The sequence below is a fragment of the Nipponia nippon genome, unplaced genomic scaffold, assembly GCF_047370975.1.
Source record: "Nipponia nippon isolate SJK-2023a ecotype South Korea unplaced genomic scaffold, ASM4737097v1 scaffold_5, whole genome shotgun sequence".
Lineage (NCBI taxonomy): Eukaryota > Metazoa > Chordata > Aves > Pelecaniformes > Threskiornithidae > Nipponia > Nipponia nippon.
The window spans coordinates 19266474-19278949 of record NW_028262369.1 but is presented as its reverse complement, the minus strand read 5'-3'; the positions used below and the strand labels follow the sequence as shown (position 1 = coordinate 19278949).

At 33.3% G+C, this 12476-nt stretch overlaps 1 pseudogene; it reads right to left on the bottom strand.

Moving 5' to 3' along the window:
* Nucleotides 1-12476, bottom strand: part of LOC104015293 (sorting nexin-29-like) — a 130721-nt pseudogene that overhangs the window by 26697 nt on the left and 91548 nt on the right.

Sequence of the window (12476 nt, the reverse complement as noted above, 5' to 3'; positions counted from 1 at the left end):
TGGAGTACATGTTTTTTTGGTTTCACACTGTTTAGGCTTTTTCTTGTTCACATACAACATCTGTTTGACCAGCTGTGTATTTAGCACTTCTTTGTGCGGGGTTTATGTAAAACACAACTCAAGGTAAAATTGCAGGTTGAGATTTTGGGGAATCATAAATTTATAGACTATTTGAGGTTGCAAGGCACCTCTGGAGATCACCTAGCCAATCTGCCTGCACAAGGTTGCCCAAGACTGTGTCCTGTCCAGTCTTTAATATCGACAAGGATGGAGTGTCAATAATCTCTGGGCAACCTGATAGGGTGTTCCATCACTCTTACAGTCAAAAAAGTTTTTTCTTATTTTTCTTGTATTTCACTTTGTGCCCATTATGAGGATGATGGGAAGAAAATCTTTATCTTCTAAAAAATTAGGGCATTTGAGACAGGAACCACAGAGACAGAGAAATGGAACATCACGACATTTTAGTGTTTCTTTTCACAACTTTTTACAGCTTTTAGATTTTTACATACTTGAAATCATATAACCTATTATGATGATTTACACTGAAAGACTCAATTATATGGTCCAAAGAATTGTGATGCTTATTGACAAAGATCCCTCCTGTTCTTATATGTGTATTTACAAAGAACTAATGTGTGTGATATTTTTCGGATAGATTGATAAAAACGTGATTAAAATAAAAGTACTTGTTATAACAAATTTTATTTATCTGTAATGCACCAATCATGAGTGCAAATAAATGTTAATTTAAAGTAAGTATTAATGGACAAGCCTTCACCAGCTAGCAGATGTAGCAATCTAATTCATCAGTGCCAATTCTTGATTTAGGTTTTGCTCTGCATGGCCTGGAAAATTTAACTTGCGATGTCAATTTTATTATTACAAAGAATTTGTTATTCAGCATGTAAACAGACAAATTAGCAGAGACAGAATCTCTTTTTTACATTAAGACATGAAAGTGGACTATAAAGGAAACTATTTGACGAAATCTGTGACTGATCTAATGCATTAAAATTGAAAAAAACCTGAGATTACAAATGATAGAGATTGACAACAGAAAGAGTACATTAATGACAGTTCATAGCATAAGAAATCAAAACAAATTACATTTCCATGATTAACCACTAGCATTTGAAACAATAATGAAGAGAAATGCTAGCAAACTGATTCACATTATTCTACTGCAAACTGTTAACTGTATCTGAGTTTCAAAATAAAATTAATTTCTTTCTTTATAACAGTGGCAGGCTATTTCATACAGATCAGTTAAAATGTTTTGCTACATCAGATCTGTGCCTGATTGTATGAAATCATTGTACTTGGAAGGGAGAAATCTCCAAAGGAACAACCTCACAACAAACATTTTAGGCAATATTCCTTCCAGCATTTAATAATCAGTGGATTCGGTCTTAGAGACATTAATCTTATTTTCTGTTCACCGTAATCATATTCTAGGACCTAAATCAGATCTTAAAAGTGATTTAATTAAACTGACCCTGTAATTTCTATCTATAGGATGCCTAATCAGACATAACCTTTATGGGATTTTTAATTTTCACACTAAAGTGTGGTCATTTAATTTTGCATTGAGAAGAAACTCTTTAAGACCAGGTGATTATGTTTTTTATTTTATTAGAGACTTTTTGTGCATATTAAGACTGTAATTTTTCTCCTAGACTGAGGTATCACTACTCTCCACAACACAGTTGTATGACTAACATCTCAATGTTTTGTAACTGCCAATTCTGTCATTAATAAAGATGTAATCAGCAACTATACACACATTTGTGCTATAAAGCACAAATTAAATACATCAGAATTATTATATGTATTTACAATGTTTATATTAAAATATTATTAAACCAAATTATTATTAAACCTAACAGAATAGAAGAATTGCAGGTACGGGACAAAGGTTACAACTCTGAGTAATGTAATAACACTTCACAGAGTCCAGCATGTTCAAGATCTTGTGTTGACGAAGCTCAAAATCCATTAAGGAAGAACAATACTGAAGTGGGCAATATGAAGTGGAACTGAAATGCATTTTCTTTTAGATGCTTTTTCTTACTCACCAACAGTGCAAGGTCATGACTCTCAGAAAATAAAGGACATTGAGAATTCAAATGATAGCCTAGAAATGATGATACTTTCTAAAATGTGCTCCTTCGTCTATCACTGTCCAAAAGATCTTTATATTAATTTAATACTGCTGCTCGAGGTGCAGAGGAAGAGTCTGATCTCTCAGTAGAAAAACACATTAAAAACCCACTTTGTCTGCTGTAGATGAGGTATATAGTTATTTTGCTCAACAGTGAAGCTTTTCCAGAATCCCACTGACATTCCCATAGAGAACTATCTACTCTACCTAAGAGACAATGCTGATGCATCTATTATTTAAGAAAAAGCTCCAAGAAAATAATTCACAGAAACACATATGAACCTTTTTGCCATAATGTCCAGATATCAAAGAATATTCCTGAATCCACTATAGTCCATTGCTTCATGCAATGTGTTGAGAATTATGAAATTGCCAAATGCAAAAAAAACCCTCTAAAAATAAACATAGTCTTCTTGCAACCTATCGTATAGCTATACCAAAAAAAGGTTAGCATCAATGCAGTGCATCGCATTGGTGTTTACAAATTGTTGACAAATGGTGTTGGCAAATTTCTTTGAGCAAACCTCCTTGAACAAATTTCTTTCCTTAGAGATAATTGCTTTATTTTGTATCACAATGTTTCACATACTAAATTGTAGTCATATTGAGAAAATAGGTTACTTAAATATGCTACCTTTTCAATAAAACTTTGCTCTTTCTATGAAATTAATTGTATCTATCTCATTCAGCTCATTACATTTATTAGAAGAAATAGGGTTGGGTTTTTTGTTTGGTTTTGGAGGTTTTTTTACATCAGCAGAATAGGGTAATGGTGTTTATTCTGACTTGTGCATCATTGGTAGAACCCATTACATGGGGTTGTGATTTTGAATCTTTTCCTGTGCAGGTCCTCATACCTGGCATGTTTTTAATAAACAAAAACATGAGATCTAAATTCTATTTACACACTTATAAAAGAGATGAGATTAACTATCAGAAAGCAAGTTAATTGTTTAGGGCTGAGGAACAAGAGGAAATTTGTTTTCCCTTCCTGTTTTTAACATAACTGGCTAAGAGATTATAAATAAACTATTCTTGAAATGTCATTTCTCACAGTAGAATAAAAAGATACTGCAATAAAATAGTTCTGTAACAACAGTGTATTAAGATGAAAACAACACCTGAAAAGTACTATCATTGCTTTTACATCAGTACTGTATCATCTCATAGTTACAATCTCACAGTATGGTCACTGTTGAATTGTACAATTAATGATAGATTTTTTAAAAAATATGCAAACTTCTAATAATTTAAATGAAATAAAAATCTGAAAACAAAACAATTTTGGTTAAAGCATGTAAATAATGCATCACAGTAATGAACTGCTAGTATGAATATGTTTTCCATCAATTAAGGCCAACGCTTCAAATTCGTATTCCTAACTAGAGTATACACAGTATTTCCTAATCTAATAGCTTCTTGTTGAAACTATTATCTGCTTTTGTCATATTTTCATATTACTTGTGTTGCTATCTTTATGACCACTTGTAGTGTTGAGGTAATGATAATTACCGCAGCAACTCAATGTACACCTGAAACCATAATCATCATTTATTAAAATATCTTATACCCCACAGAGCTTGAGATTGAATTTCTTTCATAAGCAAACTGGTTGAGGAGGAAAAACTAGCTAGCCTCGACTTACAGATGTTATTCTGCCTTACTGCTTGCCTGTGTGGAACTTAGGATAATCAATTATAACAAGCCAATGAAAAGATGGAACCTTAAATAGCACACTGTTTGGAATTTATTTTCCTGCTCTACATTTAAAGCAGCAAGTTATGAAATGAAGTTGACAAGAAATTATCAGTTCACTACTTCACACAGCTATACTTAACCATCTTAAAATAAAATATAATTGGACAGGAAGAGCAAAAATTATTGAGCTGAAAATTCGATTGCAAATGTATTTTGTATTTGCCCCCCTCTTCTTTAAAAAACAAAATGAAGTACAACATGAACGACAACTTCTTTAAAATGACGTAACAAAAAATCATGTATGGGCCCCTCAGCTGGAACTACTTGAAGCCATTTCAATCTTTACAGCCCTTAGCCAAATTCTACAAAATAGGTTCTTAGGGAGAAAAGGTAAGTCTCTTGAGATGTTTGTCCCTACAAACATCATTTTGCCATTTATAACAACATTATCAAGATATCTCATCAAATTGATTTTTGCTTTTTCAAATCCAGGAAAAATTAAAAAAGCATGAATGCCACAAAATACATCTTGGCATTCTTCCATTTATCTATTACACTTTCTAATAAATACATCTTTCTTGAAATCTGAAACTCTGCACAAGACCATGCAAATAATACAGCTAAGTATGTACACTTCTACTGAAACATATTAATTTTAAATTGGTGTTGATTCTGCAAATTGATCCATCCATGGATTCACAAGCATGGATGCACAATCCCTGTGCAGAGGCTTGTGGACAAAAATTTACAATGATGGCTTACTATGAATGTGTGTTCAATCTATACATAATTTCTACAGGTGTAGTACTGAAAACCCATTAATCTGAAAAATACTTAGTGAAAGAAATAAGTTAACACTACTTTCAAAAACAAATTTTCATTAATATTATTTCTTAAATTGTTCTAAATATCATTTACAAATACTGTGAAAAACAATGTTTACAGCAAAATGGAAAGATTTTAACAGATTATATCCCTCGTATAATTGTATATCAAAGGGCTTGTTTTGAGATTCTTAACAGATGACTGTGTTAAACTATTTCTGGACTTATTCAACGTTAACATTTATGAAATCAGAACATGCATCAGCAGATTGCAAAATTCAGCTAGAAAGAGTTCAACAGCTTGACTTTTTACTTCAGTTAGTAAGTACCCTAGCAGTGATCCTCCCTCATCCCCCAAAATAAATTTAAAAACAAAATTACAAACCCCACACAAACAAACGCAAAACAAAACTGAAAAAGACCAAATAAAAGAAATAGAAGATACCTAATGTTTGAAGGGTACGTATGGATGCAGATTTTGAGGTCACTTAGATATTTTTGAAAGCTTTACACAGTGATTTTTGTTCAAAGTCACCATTTAAAGAAATAAAAATTACTATATATATCATATAATCCTTTAAATTCCTTTAAAAACAAAAGCACTTATGATTTGAACATGAGCCTTCTATTTTAAAAAACACTGTTTTAAAGATTGTGGAGATGCTGGCATTATATTTTAAAATAAATTGTGACGAAAAAAGCTTAATATTTTCGTGACTACTTGACAGATACTTACACAAAAAAGGGCATCAGCTGAATAAGAGTCTCTTTTTTGGGATTGGCTGTGAATTCTGGCACAGTTTGAATAATTTTGTTCATTACGTTCCTTAGGTAATTTTGAGCTGCTTGCATCGCTCTACTACAAACTTTGCATCCTAAAAAAAGAAAGGAAAAAATATGAATGCTGCAAAGAATATGTTTTTCAATTCTATAATGTAACTATACAGTCCTAATAAGCATAAAATTTGATCTTTTGATGATCTATGTTTATTATGTCTATAGAAATATGTTGGCAATATGTAAAAAACCCTTGACTCTGTCCTCAGACATAAAGGAAAATCATGCAACCTAATAAAAACCTGTTTTACAAAAACATCCACTGACAGGATGCCAGATTCTCTCTCCTTGGCAGAATGTTTCTTCTATGGACCAGAATTCTTTTCCTAATAGTAGATCTCCATAAAATACCCCAGTCTTAGAAAGGCAGTTCATAACAGCAGCATAGAGGCAGTGGCATAACAATTGATGTGATTCTTTTCGAGGTCCAGAATTACCAGTCTTCGCAGGAGGCAATACCGACTTATTCCCACAATTTCTTCACAATTCATACTTTTCAAATGTTGGGTACACAAACTTCATAATGGATTAATATTTCTCCAGCTTTTTTATTATTATATTAATAAATTATTATTTTGAGATGGAGTTTTCATATAGTGGATTGCTTTTTTAAAGACTATATCACAACTCTCATAAAAATGTTTTACTGAAGTTCCTATAGTATTTTAGATCTCAGGTTTTTATACTATATTGGGCCCAATAAATAGAATAATTCTATAAACTCCACATTCTGCTGAGGGACTTACAAATTAAAAGTCTAACAACCAGCACAACGCCATGCATCCTGTAACTTATATCTAGCTTAAACTTTTTCCTGTGAAGGACCGCAATTACAGTGAACTATAACATAAAGTCTACACATTTCACACTAACATAAGACTATAATAGGTTTACAATGGTCAGGTGCTGGCTGGTTTGTGCTACAGCCAATATGCCATATCTCAGAAATGCCGCCACTCTGATCACCTGGTTTACATGTCACAGTATGTTCTTTAGGCATGAAGCCAAAACTATTATTAGACAATTACAGCTGTCAAAGGAAGACTATTATCTATAAATGTGTCTATCCAACCCGTATTATTTATCTGTATAAGAAAAGCCATTGAAACAAATTCTTGTTTCTTGCAAAAAAATGACAACCCACCAACAAAACACCATAAATACATTTGACAACACTGAATAAATTCATTGTATTAAAAAGATTCAAGCCATGCTGCCATGCATGGGATGCAAATCTGAAGATTATTCCTTCCTCATCGTCAAAGCAGGGATGCTGCTTCAAATTCAGAAGGACTTCTGTAGGGTTCCTAGAGCCTTTACTGACATTTTGTTCTGTTCTTATCTCTCATTAGGAGAATTTACCAGGAACAGCAATATTTTTAGGAGACATAAGAAAATGAGAAAAGATTCTGAATGACATTTCTCAAAGTAGCAATTTAAATTCATAGAACTAAAAAAAAACCAAACAAACAACAACAAAAAACCCCCAGCCAATGCTAAGTAAGGTACATTTGCAAATATTGGCAATTAATCCCAAATACTAAAAATAGCCTCATTTTGTACAATTTAAGGAAGGCTCTTCTGCTCGTCTTTTATTTGCATATGATTACTTAATAACATGTAATTGTCATTGCTGTAACATTTATAATTGCTGAAGACATTCATATTTACAGGCTTCAAAAACTTAGGCAGTTATTGTATTATACAACTTGTGTTGTTTAATTAAATTCACAAAATTCCAAAATATATACAGATTCTTTTTGTTTGTTTTCTAGATATGAACTTACACAGATGTCCAGCCCTGTTTCACGTTCCAGTTTTATATTAATACATGTAACAATCCAGATCACTGTGAAAATAATATAACCTATGTATTGTATGGTTGCCTATTTCTTTTTTATCAGTCACATTGTTTTTCAGCAATATACACACACTACATACAAATTGTGTAGCAAGTGATCCTAGTGTTAACTGATTTACTGATAAATGAGGAAATGAAGTCTGAAAACTCTTGGAAACTGATGCTTTATTAAAAAATGAATCTGCATTGTTGACAGTTCATGCAATCCACTCTGCAGAGTCACTCACCCACTACTCCACAACTGAGTACAGTTACTACTCAAATGGAACAGAGCAACAGCTTGCTCCATGCCCCGCTGCACTGACGAAGTCTGGACAAATGAGCAGAACAGAAGTCTATACAAGCTGTTAGGAAACGTTAAAGCAAAAAATTTAATATGTGGCACCACATAATATTAGAATAAAATTGAATGTTAATAATAAATAAAAGTGTAGTGCAATACTAATTAACTGATTGACTAACATAAATTTTATTATTTTTCCTCTTCACTAAGATTTTTGTTCCTACTGGATTCTTTAACTAGCTCAAGGAACAATCATGTCTTCCCATCTTTTCACTCAAAGGATTTAAAGTATCACATCATCACATTGGTAGGGACGCTAATTTGCTACCACCAGCTGTGTGAGGCAGAAGACAAGAAAGTGTGGCACATAGGAGATCTTAGAGAAGAAGAAACAGCTTGTGGAATAGCTTTAGTTCTGAAAGCTTTAACCACATGAGTAGTGGTGATGTTTGGCATGTGAAACCGTTTCAATTATGGAGTAATCCTCTCCCCCAGTCGTACTCGAGTGTGTATATTGGAGGAAGGAGGAGCATTGCTTTGCTCTACAAGCCTGCTCCCGGGGCAGGCACAGCCTCATCTTAGAGCCATTCCAAAGAACTGGCCTCACCCCCACTACACTTCCTTGATTGTACTTTCATCACTTCTATCAATTATGTTTTCAAGCCCCCAAGAAAATCTCCATTTTTAAAGTACCATATTCATTAGCACTTTTTCAGTTCTTAAATTTTTGGTCACAAATCCTCAACAGTATTTTCAGTGAAATCATTTCAATTATGTTAAAACTTGCTCTTCAGCAGAAGCTGCATTCTTTTAGTATCTTCTGTACTGCACATGTATTTAAATAAATATGTCTTCTTTCACAGGCAGGACCACTTTGTTATAAATGCAGAAGCAAAATGCTGAATGTAGGTACTTTCTATCCCTTATGTTATTGTAAAGAATCTCATTAAGTACAGATAATAATGGCACAAAGCAGTTTTCTAATTAAGACTGTCAGAACATGCTTGGGTAATGCATTTTTGCTGTTTACAGCTGATCAAATTAGTGCTTATAATACAAAATAGCTTTCTTTCTGCCATTTATTCAAGCAAAATACAGAAAAACTCAGAAATTAAACTCAGCCTGAAAACAGTTAAGAATGCTCTTTTAGCCTGATATAAATTTGATCTCTCAAACAAACACTGAGTGATCTACCATGAAATTCTGTACCATGTACTAAAGCCCATTGTCCTTAGCAGAAGTAACGTAAACCAAGGTCAAAATGATTCAGCTGTAGGTCTATACTTTATCATTAAACGTGCATTTTGCAATAGCAGGTCAGCTACTTAGAGGAATTCTTTTACCACACAGTTGTTACTGCCAAGCTGTTGCAGTAATAAAGAGTTTTTGTCAGAAAACAGTAAATAGAATAATTTGTAATAGAAAAACACAACTGGTTCAAACCCTGGCAAATTTTTTCAGTCTCAAATTATAAAAAGGTAACTGTCACCCTCTTTTCATTGGACCCAATTATCTACAACTAAAATCTAGTTAGTGTTTTATATGCCAACTCCTAAACGATATGTTTATTTACAAGCAAAAAGTAAAGGGCAAGATTTTGATTTAGATTGGTATCAGTGAGAAAACCCCATACTTTCAGTACATATCTTTGGTGATTGATGAGATTGTATCTGTCAATACAAATCTACCCTTGCATATCTATTCACACAGGGAACAGCAAAGATCTTCCCCTAAGATTCAACATACAGATTTATGTGTGCTTGATATAAAGGTAATATGGGGACAAAGTAATTTTATTAAAATTATAACTACATATACTTTTGCAAAAAAACTTACATTTTCATGATATTAAAGGTTAGATTGTATAGTTTCATTTTTACTAAAATAAATGCATGTATGGGAAGATAAAGTAGCAGTAGTAAATAAATGCACACTTTCAAGATCTCACTGAAGAGAGATCCTGCTAACATGGTTGAAAAAGGAGACCTGCTCTTCAAAAATATGGATGGGTATTATTACAAAAATCAAAGGTATTTTCCGAAATTCAGGTAAGAAAAATGTATAGAAGAAATGGAATAGGTAAGATGAATAAATAGCAGGTCTTGTCTCGAACAAGGAAAAAGAACTTATGTCTTGAATCATCAAGCCAGTCATTTGACCAGTCGGGATCCAAATCACAATGAAGATCTTTGCCTCATAAATGCCTCTTTTTATTTGCAGGAATGCTTTATGAATTTTACCTGCCTTTAGTACATATGTTGCTTTTTAAAAAAACAGCACTAGCAGGAGCTCTGGACAAGAAAACAGTAAGTTCTTCCAAATCTGGCTATAAAAATAAATTTGAATTTATTGGAACGTGTGAACTGTGGCACTGATTTTTTTTTTCCAGAAGCACATACCAAAAACGGCACTAAAACCAGCATTATACATATTTGGTTCCCATACTTTCAAGAGCTGTAACTGTTTATAGGACACAAATTATATATAATTTGAAATTATTACATAAACCCCAGACTGTTCTATATTAAGTTTTTCTCCATTTTTATATAAAACCTACTAGATCCTTCCATGACGAATTCGGGAGCATTTTCCTGTGTCAGGCCCTAGATGCCGTTTCTACAAATCTTTCCACGAAGGTATTTGAACAATTGGCTACAATCTTACTAACTTTAAAATCAAAAGGCAAGGCTAACTGGCCCTTTCAGTTCTTCTAACTGGGTCCAGTGGCAGACTGAATGATCCCACCAAACTTAAAGAAATTTAACTCTTAACTATTACTTGTAAAACATCTCCTACTGTATTCATGATCAGCCTAATCACTGATCCCATGGCACTACAGGGGGCAAAAGAGTATTCAAAGAAGGCAGGAGCTGTGCTTTCAGGATTTGAGATTTCTTCTCAATTCAAAAGATAAACTCTTTGGAGCCATATATCCTCAGTATAAGGGATTATTTATGGACAGCTACTACCGCTCTTTGTAATGATGCTGAAATTCTCTTACTGTACTTGAAAAGCAGCTCCAATCTGACCAAAGAGAAAGCCTCACATATTCAGCATCACCTGATTAACAATCCGTGAAAGCATTCTGTGCATAGAAAAGGAACCAGTACATGCAGGGATACATTGCTTATAACCATAATACATTGCCCTTCCTAATTGATTAGAATCTCTCTTTCCCTGTTAAAGGAAAGGGGACTATAGAGAGAGGGACTCAGTTACATAACAAACATGGACAGATTCTGAATTACAGCTGTAGGGCGTCTTGGCCACACTTACCATCAATTTATGCAGAGTAAAATTCTATTGTACACAAATTGTTAATTGAGACTTAACATACCAGCATTCACCTTCAATTTGTAGGCATATTTTTGAAAAATAAAGCTGCTATTGTTTATGCACAAAATACTGTCAAAGTTATTTCCTAGCCCACAGTTCAAGAGCATATACTTTTGATTAAGAGCCCACAAAATTTCAGTCAACAAGCAAAACTGCTTCAGATTGCAGAAGCATCAAAACACATCTGGGAAAATATTTTTAATCTGAAATGAATTTTTGACTGATAATTTGCCAAGTTTCTGCCCACAGCAAAATGCTAGTATCAAATTACAAATCTCTAACAATAAGAATACATAATGGAAATCTTAAAGACTCTCAACAGATATTAGAAGATGACGTTAAGCTGTAAAACTAAAAAGCAGAGTCTGACGTACCATGTTTTATGTTACGCCATTTTGCAGTTTTTCATGACAAGCCAAGTTCATTCCAACTTGAAGTTTAAATTTTTTCACACAACTGCTGGTCTTTCATATACACTGTTAGTATGTAACAGATGGCAAAACATTGATATTCATTATTAATGGAACAGCTCACTTAAGATATTTCAAATATTTTCCATGAGCTGTTGGAAATGGTATGATTGCCATGGTTACCTGCCACAATTTAGGGACAGATAAAACACTTTTATATTCTGGGTTTGGTGCTGTTGCAATCAACATAAAATGCACTGCTTCTGATGTTCTAACCATTATTTATCATTTAACTAACCTCCTATTGTTAGTGCTGGGGAAAAAAAGAACAAAACCAAACAACAAAACAGCTCAGGGCTCAATCCAACTCAATTAAAATAAAAGGAAATACAGCTTTAGGACTTTAATGAGAGCTGTATCAGCCTTTGATACCACACGATGCATCCCATCCTAAATAAAGTTGACAATAGTGCTATTCAAAGATGAACCTGCAAATGCAGAAATAAACTCAGATTATTCAAGTGTAGTCTAATATTTTTCACCATCTTTGTCAACTAGTCTTAGCAAAATTATCATACCAGCTTTTGCGTATTTACAAGACACCAAATTGTTAACCTCAAAATGAAGCTGGAAATCAGAAGCTGAAATGGGAGCTAATTACACATTCAATTGCTGAGTCATTCTCACTGCTTGGTGATGGGAAAATAGTTAGATAACAAGTATTAATTTTTACAGGCTAATTGACACCTTTGCAAAGGTCACACTAAAACATGACTTGCATACACCTGTCCTTCAGTAACTACTGCATCATGAAACAGTTTTATGGAGGTACAGTTTCCAATACTAAATATACCAAATACTACCATATTATACAAAAATCATCTCAAAATTCTTGAAACTACATGAGCTTGAAATTTCTATTCTACTTGTATTGCCAGTTTCTGTATGGCAGAATCAGGCTAGCGTTATACAACAAAACAAGGGTATACAATACATGAAATTGCCATTTTTCCCATCCCACTGTGAGATTTTTTGTACATTTACTGTTCAGTGGAACAAACAG